Genomic DNA, 13,286 nt, shown 5'->3' on the forward strand with positions numbered 1-13,286 from the left:
GAATGAATTGGTAGACAAGAAAATAGAGGTTAGAGAAGTTTCAGGTAAGATATCTATCTTTGATTGTCTAAAGACAAAGAATCTTAATGTCATTGTCAAATAACTTCAGATATATTGGGCTTGTGTATAAAGTCACTCAAAGATTGATTGACACAATCACTAAGAATAGAAATAGAGGGCTGGGGAGATGGCTCAGAGGGATAGAATACTTGCTGGGAAAACATAAGAACCTGAGATCAGGTCCTTAGCACTCATATAAAAGGAAAAAAGCATAGCATTGTGACAAGTACCAGTAACACCAATTCTGACAGTCAGGAAGAGAGATAGGAGAATCCCTGAGACTTGTTGGGTAGCTACTCTGGTTGATGATTGAGAGACACTGTCTCAAAAATATGGTTAAGAGAAATTGAAGAAGAAACCCGAACTTGACCTCTGACATCCCTTTGTGACCAAACCTGACAACCTGATTTTGATCCCTAGGACCCACATGGTAAAGGAGAAAACCAACTCTGGTGAGTTGTCTTCTTACCTACACACACACCTACACATACACACTAAATAACTAAACATAATAAAAAGTTGAAACAAAGGAAGGCAGACTTGATTTATCATACCATGAGTCTCAACCATCAACATACAGAGGACATAGAAGCTAAGATGCTCTTGTTCCTTTATGTATACAGGAATTGATTTGCTTTTCATAGACCATGCTTTGTGTATCATTTGCTAAGTAGTTATATTCCTAATCATACTGTGTTCTATATAGAACTGACCTATAATAAGCACATTTTTAGGAAAATAAAAACTTCCATGACCTATACAAACTTAATTGAAGCTATTTAGACCTCTTTTTTTTCAAATTGCCACATATTGTATACATCAGCTAAGTGCATTGTTACTGAATGAAAATGTAACTCAGAAATGGCATTCACACCCTCAAATTGCCATAATCAACTTTACTCTTTAACTGCTCATGATAGTTTGTAATTTCTCTTGCATTTATTACAAAAATGAAACTAAACAAAAAAACAAACTTTAGTAAACAAATTAAGTGAATGAAGTATATCCCTTTAATACTCAACAGTTTCCTAGAATGGTTTGTTCCTTCAAACTTCAAAAATGTTTTGTTTATAATAACTATTTTTGTGTCTTCTCTCTTTGACAAAGACATTAAATTCATCATACAGCATTATAAATTTTTGCATGTTTGCATTTCTAAATACATTGCGACACTTAGTTTGTCATTATATTCTGTTCCAGTTAGTGATTTCTCCTTAAGAAATAGTCCAGACTGGAATGTAGTACAATGGTTTTAAATTTTGGTAACATAGTCATTACTATTAGCACTAGTGATGTTCATATTTTATGAATTTGTGGGTGAGAAACTTGGCCAAGAACTTGACTGATGACCCAGTGTAGAACTAGAATGTCTCTCAAAGGGCGCGTTTGATAAATGCCTACTCTTTAGGTTGCACTATTGGAGGTATTTGCAAGAACCTGGGCCTACTGGATGATATTAAGCTACTGAGGACTTTCCTACCCTCATGTAAAGGCTTTGGTCCACCATATGCTGCTCACTGTCATATTCTGTTTAGCTACAGAGAACCAAACTGTGAACCCAAATAACTTACACATTTATTTATCTCAGGTTTTCATTGCAATGATGGAAAACAAAACAGCTCAGCTGGATAGTTCAGTTCTGGCATTCCTGGCATAAGTATTAGAGGGTCCACCAAGAGTGCAGCTTTTTCATGCAAATGAGTTGAGTCCTGAAACACGCTGGCTTCTTTCTCTTCATTTTCCTTTTCTAGATTTTGTTGTTTGTTTGCATGTTAATGAGGTAAGGTTTCACTATATTGCCCTGATTGGTCTAAAACTTACTTTGTAGATCAGGCTAGACTTGAACTCATAGTGATCTGCCTGCCTCCAAGTGCTGGAATTCAAGGTGTGCCAAAAACATACCTGGTTTCCTCTTTTTTTTTCAAGCAGTGTTTTCATTTTCCAGGAATTTCCCCATGTGTCTTAAGCTTCTTATAGCATGAAAGTAATCAGACTTCTTACATGACAACTGGAATTCAGGGTAAAGGTACTGACAGGCCCACATAGATGAGATTGCAAGACCTGTTTGTTAACAAGCCTAAGAACTCCTAAGTATCCCTTCTCCAAATTGACAGAGCAAGTCATTAGGCTAGCTTTCATTCATCAAAAGGAATGAACAGATTCTATTTTTTAATGAAGGCGTGTGTGTGTGTGTGTGTGTGTGTGTGTGTGTGTGTGTGTGTGTGTGTACAGAGGAGGAGGGAATTCATGATGACCATCTTACAGGCAATATTTCTAAGTTTCTAAGGGCAATGATTTGTACAGATTCTGGCATGTAAATAGACTCAGATATTAAATAGGTAACCATAGTTCTCACTTTTAAACAGAGGACACATTAGTTACTGCACTTACCACTGCCTGGTAAGCACTTCTACTGGCATATTTTGCTAGTAATATAAATTCTTCATGTCTCAGGTAAAGCTCATAAAAAGTGATACTAATTTAGATTTCTTTAATCTCACCTTTTTATCCAGGCTTGAAGGACCAACCACAATAAATCTTTGGTTTCATCATCTTTATGATTTTCTGTTTTTATCAGTCTCTGCTGATGTTTACTCTTCATTCATTGGTATCTTACTTTGTGTTTCTCTATCTGTCTTCCTGTTTCTCTTCTCCATGGTTACCACAGCCTACTAATTTTCTATTTGCAGCCCCTGACTTATCTAATTCAATACTCATTAAATTTAGTTCTAATTTACTAGTGTGATCATCTCATTCATTGATTTCTTAGTTTTAAAATGCTATTTTGAGGTGGTCACTAGACTCTACTTATGGTGAAAAATAGTCTTCATTTTTACAATAAGTGATTCTTTTGTATCCCCTTCCCATATACCAAACATGCTCATCATGACAGTTAATGCCAATTAACATACCTCTGTACTCTGTCAACTTCTGTTCTATTCTACTCCTATTCTATTCTACTCTATTCTATTCTTTCTTTCCTGTATATTCATCTATCTATCTATCTACTCATGATCTACCTATTCATCATTTATCTCCTCAGTTTATAATTTTCTCACTGTACCTTAAGGGAGAAAGTATATAGTGTATCTTTATATCCACAGAGCCCTCAAACAATGTCTCACACATAATAGGTGTTTAAAATATATACTAGAATGATGAGTGTGTAGGTGACCTCTCACCACTTCTACCCAGATAAATCATTTATAAAGAATAGATATTAAAGAAACTGGACTTGTGAGGTAAGCTTTTGTAAACTACCATTCTCATCTTTCAGTGTCAGACCTTTACGAATCTTCAACCTCAGCTTTTCCAGTTCCTCATTTGTATGTGATAGCCATAAGCTACTTTGAAATATTCTTTTAAACAGCCATAAGCTACTCTTAAACATTCTTTTAGCAGTATGTGTTTGTATGTGTGTGCGCACATGCATGTATGCATGTGTGTGTGTGTGTGTGTGTGTGTGTGTGTGTGTGTGCGTGCATGTGTGTGTAAGGATTCTGTCCTTTCACCCCTTCATTGGTGCTGTTCAGACTTGGAAAGATCACTGAGGACCTGCCCAACTGCCACCGTCACTGCCTCCACTGTTGCCTCCTCCCCCCTCCAGCGAGACCGTGAGACCATGAGCTTGCTCGAATCCCTTGCCTCCGCTGGGCCCCCCATCGCTACCACTGCCACCATGTTTGCCACCATGTTTCTTTACTACACAGTGAGTGCTCCACCATTCTCATGGCTTTAGTCTGACCTCTATTCTTTGAGATGGACACTCCAGAGGTTGTCCTTGGGCTATGCTACCTAGGGCACATTTTCGCTCCTGACTAGGGGGTCTACCCTTGGTCATGCTGTCTTGGTCTACCCAGTGGGCCACCTGTGGTGTATGCCTCAGCCCTTAGCCTCCCTTGATGAAGTGGCAGGCTAACCTGAGCTGATTCATAGATCTTTCTTCTCTCTTTTGGGACGCCCGGAGTCTGATCCCAGTTTGTTATTTTAATTTTTTTTTGTTTTTCTCTCGGCTACAGCCATGGGCCAAAGTGGTGGATACATTTACCACTTACATTGGCAGATACTAGTAAATCTGGCCACATAACAGCTTTGCAGGAACTTCTGCCAGTGAATGGGCAAATAAAAGAGTTACTTTATCCCCAAGCTTTCTGCTAAAGCTCTGAACCCTTCTCCCTCCCCATTCTGATGTTTTCTTTTCCTCTGCCACATGCAACCTTTTCTGTCTGACTTCGGCAGGCAGTGGGCGGGCTTAAATGGGCAGTCTTGGGCAGCTTCTACTGACTCTCACCCTAACTCACCTTAACTCCACCCACTAATTCTCAAACTGCCTTGAGAGACACAGATATGTCTGGTAGTGGCTAAGATCCTTACAAATAAGTTTACAGTAGTCAGAATGGCTCTTAAGCCAAAAATCAGCTTATAGCCTCAGGCAAGTCTTCCAAAAGGATCGGTTTATAGTCTGCCTCCTGGCAGATCTTCCAGAAGCTGTCCCTAAGCCAGCAATCATCAAGAAAAAAAATCTGGACACAGTAAAATCTGTGTCTTGTTCTCCAGACCTCCCTGACTAAAACTTAAGCATCTGGAGAGCAAGACTCCTGACCCCACAGGCAAAAGAGTCATCTGTGGCATTTAAGGTGTGCCAGGGAAGAGATCAAAAGCCCGAAAACAAAATTGCCAAGTGCTGGCATTTGCTGACTCCCAAAAGCTGTTGGGTCCCTGTTTTAAGTGAGGAAAAGGCCACAGGCTAGCGAGTGCCCCGCCAGATCATCAACAGCCTTGTTAAAAGTGCCACCTAGAAAGACAAACAGTCAGCTGACTGCCCCCAGGCACCAAGATGCATGGGTACATCAAGCTAAGACCTCCAACAGACATAGGCTTGGCTACAGACATGGCAGGGAACCCAGAACACAGTAGGGAAGTGATCCATTTCTTTCCTTCTGGACACCAAAACCACTGACTCGGTCCTGGAAGTTTTAGGATGTCACCTCTTCTCATTTCCCTATTGTTAGGGTATAAAAGACAGCCTTACCAACCTCACCAGATTTAATTGCACTTTAAGAGTTACTTAATGGGAAAAGATTTCCAGCTAAGATAGGAGCTTTCATTTCATTGCCTCACTCCAGACCCACCCACCTGTGTTTCTCACGTGCACACAGACAGGGCCCTGATCTTTGCCTTGTCCCTAATTCCAAAAAAAAAAAAAGTTCTCATGCACCACAAGCTTTTCTCTTCCCAGTTCCCTGTTCTAAGTCACTGTTCAGCTAATGACACAGGATCACAAAAATGGAGTCCAGAGATCATCAAGTAAGAAACTGTAACAGCCAAAAGTTATTTACACCCCCAGACCCCAAAGCATCTTTATATTACTTTAATGTAAACATCTACTACTGTAAAATGCTTTTAACAATTGATTACCTATCTCCTGGATCCCAAACTAGTAAAGGAAACAGGCGCCTTAAAATAATCTGTCTCTGACAAAGCTTAACATGTTCCAATTTCTCTGTCTCTCCCATTAACACTAACCAATATAAGTAGAGTACTAAATACCACACCTGGGATGTAAGGATTCTGTTCTTATTACGTCATCAGCCTGTGACTGTCCCAGCCTAAAAAGAGGATATGCACTCCTACAGGCTCTCTTCCATATACTCTCTCTGACTTCCTCTGTGTGGTCTCTGTCTCTCTGTCTCTGACTCTGTCTCTGTCTCTCTTCTCCTAAGAAAGCTCTAAAAAGGTAACCATGGCTTGTGATTCTTCCACCACCGCCAGTGGCAGCCAGCAACCAGTGCCGCCATATACCGTGGTATTCAGTGCCGACCAAACCTTGGTTGCTGCCATAGCTGCTGCCAGCCACAAGCGCTGCTGCTCCACTCCTTCTGTGTGTGTATGTGTTTTTGTGTGAAATCATAGCCAAAATATGTGAAATACTCTGCTCTGAATTTCTTTCCTCTTTTAATAGATTATCCTTAGCTGTGTGTTATTGTGTACATGATTTGTGAGGTCACTAGTTTGCTTATCTTTGACAACTAATATATATATATATATATATATATATATATATATAATCATTACATTAGTTTATCACTCATGCTATATTGAAGGACAATGTAAAATGTACATATTTGTATAGGCAATCATTTTTATTGGCTAGCATCATGTAGTATATAAGAAAATTGGATTTTATACCTAGTTATCACTTTTAATCTCTAAATATTGATTACCTCAACTTAAAAATGGAGACAATAATGCCAATCTTAATTTTGGAGGGGCAGGGATAAATAAGATAATGCAGCTAAACTGCTTACTTGAACTATCAAATAAGCACATAACTATTAAATGTTAGCTCTCAGAATGCTTGGATTGATACCTGGGATCTGCTCCTCCAGTTACTTGCTGTGCCCTTAGGAGAGTTACATGATTGATCTGTGCCTCCATTCTTCATATGTAAAACATGAAGAAAATAAGGAACTAGATGTAATGAACATAGAACAGAGCCTTACATATAGTAAGCAAATAATACTTATTGATATCAACGTTATATAAATTTGATCTTTGTTTGCTTTGCTTGTATTCTATATTACATATGAATTCTTTGTAATTCATGGCACATAATTACATCAGTGCTTTACAAAGATTTCATTACAGTGACAAACGACTCTGATTATGAAGACTGATAAGTCGTTAAGCATGTATTTTATCTTTTGTCACAAACAAAAAATACAGTGTTTCCTTTGTCTTTTTCTTAATACTTAAATCTGAAATTTTGTTTTTTTTTGTTTGTTTTTGTTTGTTTGTTTGAGACAGGGCTTCTCTGTGTAGCTTCACGCCTTTGCTGGAACTCACTTTGGAGACCAGGCTGGCCTCAAACTCATAGAGATCCGCCTGCCTCTGCCTCCCATTAATGCTGGGATTAAAGGAGTGCACCACCACCGACCGGCAAATCTGAAAATTTTAAACTCTTGTTTAATGTAGATTTCTATTGACTCTTGGCTTTGGGGGAACAGACAGCAAAGAAAGAATGGTAGAAATTAATAGAGGAGGAAAGGTGGGGAAGATTCAGAATTTTCCTGCCTTGCCATATTTCTAGGAATGTCCTCTGAAATATAAGTTCCTTAGTGTTTCTACTAAAATTGGCTGCTTTTCTTTGCTAAGTGCTTTGCTGGATCCTAGCCAGGTGTTTACATTAATCTGTTTTGTTTGGAGGTTTCCATGATGGTAGAAACGTTTCCATTGTGGTAGCTGTGGCTGTCCTTATTATCTATTTCCACTTCTCTGAATGATTCACTGAACAATGCGTACTGGGGCAAACAAATATATACCTCCCATTGACATGGCATAAGGAGCTGTATTTCTATGGCAATGACACTCAAATCCCCTCTCTTATTTCTTTTGAAATGATAAAATGAGTTGTATTTGCATTACTCATGAAAATATCAAAGTAGCATTTCTTTTTTTAACGTAATCCCAATTCCCTATTTCTTTATGAGTCATCTTCCTTCCTGACAAAGTCCTGTATGCCTGGCCTATGATACATTCTTCACACATCCCTATTGCTTTTGGAACCTCTCTGAGTGACATTGGATTTACAAATATTGATATACTTTGTTTCTATTCAGCTCAATTCCCAGTTCTCTACTAATATTTAAGTTGTCAGTCCATTAATTAAATGCACAGCAACAGGAAATAAGAGGGCATTTGATACTAAAAAATGAACAAAAGACACACATGTTCTTTCAGCTTGACTATGAAGCGCCTGGCTATCTATTGAAATTCCCTTCTAGTCTAAGTTAGTAGGCAGAAAGCAACACACTAGTGGGGCTAGAAAGATAACTCAGCATCTAAGAACACCTGATCTTTAAGCTTAAGAATCTGATTTTAAATTGCTAGAATTTATTTAAAAGGCTTAGCATGGTTGTTTGCATCTGGAACCCACTTCTGCAGTGTGGTGTTGGTGGTGGGGATGGGATGATTGTTAGTGCTTGTTAGTAATCCACCTACCTTTAGGTTCAATGAGAGACTCTGCCTCAAGGGTAGAGGATAAAAGAATGTTCTTCCTCAGGCACAAGCATGTGTATACACATATGCCCATATACCACACATGTACAAACATACTATTACACAAACACATATGAGAAAATTTTACAAAGTGATAGTTAGGTATATGAAATAGAAATACAGATTTAGGAGACATTCAGTTTAACTATAGATCCTGCACTTGCTGTGTGACTTGATATGCCTAAACCTTAGTTTCCCGCTCTGTTTTTCTTTTTTTTTTTTTTTTTTTTTTTTGGTTTTCCGAGACAGGGTTTCTCTTGTGTAGCTTTGTGCCTTTCCTGGATCTCACTTGGTACTGTTTTTCTTTATTACATGGGTGTGTTAATATTAACCTTGCCTAGTCTTTGTGAAAAGTATGGGATTATATGAAAAAATGAAGAGCATGGTACTTTATATAATAGTTTGAAGTTCTCATTACACATGAGGAAACTGAAAGGAAAGGGAGCAAAAAAGGTCAGTCCTTAAACAAAAGGAAAAGACTAAAGAAAAAGGAGCATTTTGTTAGGAACAGGGGTGGTTTGAGGAGCTGATTAAACACTTCTTGAAGTGGGGAAAGGATTAAGCCCTAACAGTTCCTATGATTTGGTAGGCTTGTAAAAACTAGTGTCCCAGGATGACTTGTTTGGCCTCCTAGGTTTGTATGTTGAAGCCATAAGGGACTTCAGAATATGCCTGAGTAGGACTGTACTTAGAAACAGAGTATTAAAAAAGGTAAGTGGGTTAAAATGAGATTGTGGAGGCAAACCAGAATCCAATCTTGAGTGGTGTCATAATACAAAAAAGCCAAATGGGAAACAAGAACTTTAGAGAGTAAACCCTGTGATGACACAGTTAAAATGTGATTATTTGCAGGCCTCAGAATGAAACCAATCCTCTCATACCTTGATTTTTGAACTTCTGGTTTTGAGATTTGCAAGAAAATCTATTTCTCATTAAGCCACCTTGAGTGCAGTATTTATTGTGATATTCCCTGAAAACAAATCCAACCAAAAGATTTTTGAAATGAATCCCTGAGAGATGATATACTAGAACTTAGTTCATAAGACATGCTCCCAACATACAGGTTGAAAGTGTTGACAAACAGTTCTAAGAAGAAGCTTGCTGGTTTGGTCACCAGGGGAGGTACTTTATTTCCTGTTTGTGGTGCTAATTAGCTTTTAGACCTTCATTTCCCTTGGCCACATAACTTGTACCTATAGAAAGGAATTTTAAATAAATGAATTTTACTTTTCTCAAGACTTGAGGGATCTTTTCTTGTTGGAAAAATCCAATGGCCTGCAGATACTAGCAACAGAGATGGAAGTTGGTTTCTGGTCTTCAGATTTCCAGAGCACTGTGTTACTTTCTTACATTAGCTTTTGTGTATCAGGAAATGTGTTTTGAAAAGAGTCAGAGCTGGGCTTGTGTTTTAATTTTGTTTTGTATTAAATATGTTCAATAACAGAAATTTGCCACTGTTCTTGTCACGGAATGCCTTTGATTTCATTAAAAGTAGTGTTTAAGTATTTGTTTGCTGTGCTGCATTAAAAACTGCCTTAAAGAGTGCTAATTTGAATGAAATCAACATGCAGAAGAACAAGCCACATGCAAGCTTGTGTTCTGATTAAGAAATTTATTTTCTGTAATTGCATAGGAGAAAAGAAAGAAATCAAAGGAAGAGCCACTGCTTTGGCTTATTTCTGGTTTGGTAAGAGGCAGAATTTATATTTTTAATTGATGTTTTCTTAGTTTTAAGGCCTCAAGGTTCAAACAATGTGCTGCTGTAAGATAAATTGGTGGTCATATGCATTTGTCCAAGGTAAGGTAATATTAGTTCAATTCTTCAATTTCATCATATGAAATAGTTTAGGGCTATATAGTAATGGCAAATATATTATTAAATACAACTTAGACTGGAATATTTTTAACCTGCTTTTAAAGGAAAAGGTAAATACTACCCATATAACACTGCAATTTATTGACCTGTTTCTCATCTGGAAATAGGTGATAATCTTATGTGCTTTTCACTTTTACTCTGCTTTATATGGACTCCATTCAGTCTGAACTGCAACTGTCCAGTGGCACATATCACTGGACATCTTTTTCTCTTTGAGGACCTCAGAATTACAGTAATTGATGACATTTATAAAAAAAAAAGTCACTGAAACTCAGTCTAAATACTTTACCTGATTAAGTCATTAACCCGTCACAACTCATTTGATTCTCACTAGGACTTTATGACAGGAAAGCCATCATCATTCCTATCTTGCTGATGCGAATACTGAAGCACATAGAGGTATGAGCCTTGCTTCAAGGCAGAAAGATTGCTAGTGTCAGAGTTGAGATTAAAAGGGTCTGTATATAAAATTCCTTAGTGAATTGACTCTTCCGAAGGCAAGACTCCTAAATTTCTTAACATCCTGCATTCAGCACCTATGGCTTTGATTTCATTTTGTTCAGAATTATTAATTTTTAGACAAGAAATATACTCAAATTTATCTTTCGAGAGTAAGGTAGGATGCAAGAATGAACACTTGTTACTAATAACATGAGGATATTCCTTCAAGGCTGATATGTGGACAGGCAAATATGAACTGCCAGGACTTCCCATCTACCTGCAGTAATGTGCAAATTAGGATCTGAGCCCAGATTCATATGAGAGAAAGCAGGAGATTTTAGATGATGCCAATTTCATCTGCCATACGGGATGTATCTGATGAACAGAGTGCAGTTATCTTACTACTGTCGCTTTCCCCATTAGAAATAAACTTAACACATAACTGAAAAATTGAAGGTAAGAAAATCACATGGAGAGATGTGTAGAATATTCATTTCATTAGAAAAAGGTCCTTTTCTGTATCATTTCCAAGTTTATTGTTTCAATTTCTCATTCTCAAAAAGATGCCTGTCAGCATAATATTATGAAAACTAGCATTAAATATTTTATGAAGCATATGCTTGTTTTTATTAATTTTATTATGTACTTGTCATTATTTTCTTGCTTCAAAACATGTTCCAAAATGGAAAAGCACAATGAATCTTTGAAGTATCAGCATATTTCATGAAAGCTTAATTTAAAACTCTTAATCCTAGCACTCAAGAAATTGAGCTAAGTAGATTCTCTTGAGTTTGAGGCCAGTCTGGTTTGCATAGCAATTTCCAAGCCAATTTGAAATATACCAGCCTCTAATATGTTCAGAGTTCAAGCACGTTATAGCTACTATCCTAATTTCATTACTCTCTCCCACTTTTTTTAGGATTGTTTTCTGTTTTGAGACACAGAATCTACCTGTGTACAGTACAGGCTGGCCTAGAACTTGTCATGCAGAGAAGGCTGACCTCAAACTCACAATAATCCACACACATCAGCCCCTCTAGTGCTGGGCTTACAGTAATTGGCCAACACATCTGGTTTCATTTCTTATAAGACATAACAATATTTCCTTATATGCTTAAGAATAACATTCCAGCCAGGTGTGATGGCTAACCTCTATAACCCTACTACTTAGGGTACAGAAATAGGAACATCACAACAAGTTTAAGGACAGCTTGATATACATGGACGTTTCCTTGTCATCTGGGTTTATAGAGAGAGACTGAGAAATGCCAAAACTAAACTAAATATAAACAAATAAATAAATAAAATCCCATTAAATGATTATGTCACATTCTGTTTTTCCAATTTTCTGACAAGGGACATTTGGGCTATTTTCACCTTTTAAATATTGTGAACTAAAGTGTACAAATATCTTTCAGTAATGATGTGGTGATATATTGTGTCCCCCAATATAATGTGCATCCTAATAAACTTATCTGGCGTCAGAGGACAGAACAGCCACTAGATAGACATAGAGGCCAGAAAATGGTGGCACACATACACTTTTAACCCTAGAATTCTGGAGGCAGAGATCCATCTGGATCTCTGTGAGTTCAAAGCCACACTGGAAACAGCCAGGCATGGTCACACACGCCTTTAATTTCAGGAAGTGATGGCAGGAAGCAGAAAGGTATATAAGGCATGAGGACCAGGAACCTAGAGCCTGGTTAAGCTTTTAGGCTTTCAGCAGCAGTTCAGCTGAGACCCATTTGGATGAGGACTCAGAGGGTTTCAGTCTGAGGAAACAAGACCAGCTGAGGAATTGGCAAGGTGAGGTTGGCTATGGCTGGTTCTGTTTCTCTCACCTTTCAGCGTTTACCCTAATACCTGACTCCAGGTTTGTTTTATTAATAAGACCTTTTAAGATTCATGTTACATAATGATATGAAATAGCAAGCAAAGCGTGAGTTTGTTGATTAAAGCAAGTTCAACCCATACCTCGTTTACACCTGTCTTGCCCTGTGGTCTTTACTGTGAGATGATACAGCAAGGATTTTAGACTTTCCAGCCTTTAGAACTTTGACCCGAATAATTCCTACTTGTGTGTGTACATTATTCCTAGTATTCTGTGATAGGAGAACAAGATGGACTAAAATATTGCAGCTTATATTTATAAGAAAAAGAGACCAGACCAAATATGGAGAAGGGCTTGAGGCTATTGACAATGCCATATTTCTTGACTAATTTGTGAAAAGAGTTCATTGTGTACAGATTTTTTTCACATTTCTGTAAGTATTTTTTATTTTTGTAAATGAGCAATTTAAGTCAAATTAAAATGACCTAGTAAGTTTGACCTCAAGCTCTTGCTACCTCTATTACTATGCAAATTTCTTAGCTCCTTTTAAAGCCACAGTATCCTTGCATTTAGACTGACATGAGGATGGTAACGACAATGCTAATATGATAATTTTTTAAAAAGAAAAGATACTTTACATGATACTTATTTTGTGCAATATTTCCACTAAGATTTTATTAAATGGGTAATAGGCAATATAATTATTTTCAGGTAGTAGATGAAGAAAGCTAGGCACAGAAATATGGAATGGTCATTCAGATACAAAATTTGCACCTAGGTACTGTTTTTCTTAAGCTAATTGTCTATAAACCAGTAGGCCTGTATTTTAGATGTTCAGCAAATGATGAAAGAAATCAAATGAAGAAATTTTTTTAAATCCTGAATAATTATAGTTCTTGTAAATTCACTTCTTTGTCTAAATACCTTTTGTAATACTACTGAAGCCTTCCTCCCCTGGTATCATCTTCAGAAGACAATGAAATAAATTCTTTGGAATGGGGAGGGTTTTTTGTTTGT

The sequence above is a fragment of the Peromyscus maniculatus genome, chromosome X, assembly GCF_049852395.1.
Source record: "Peromyscus maniculatus bairdii isolate BWxNUB_F1_BW_parent chromosome X, HU_Pman_BW_mat_3.1, whole genome shotgun sequence".
Taxonomy (NCBI): domain Eukaryota; kingdom Metazoa; phylum Chordata; class Mammalia; order Rodentia; family Cricetidae; genus Peromyscus; species Peromyscus maniculatus.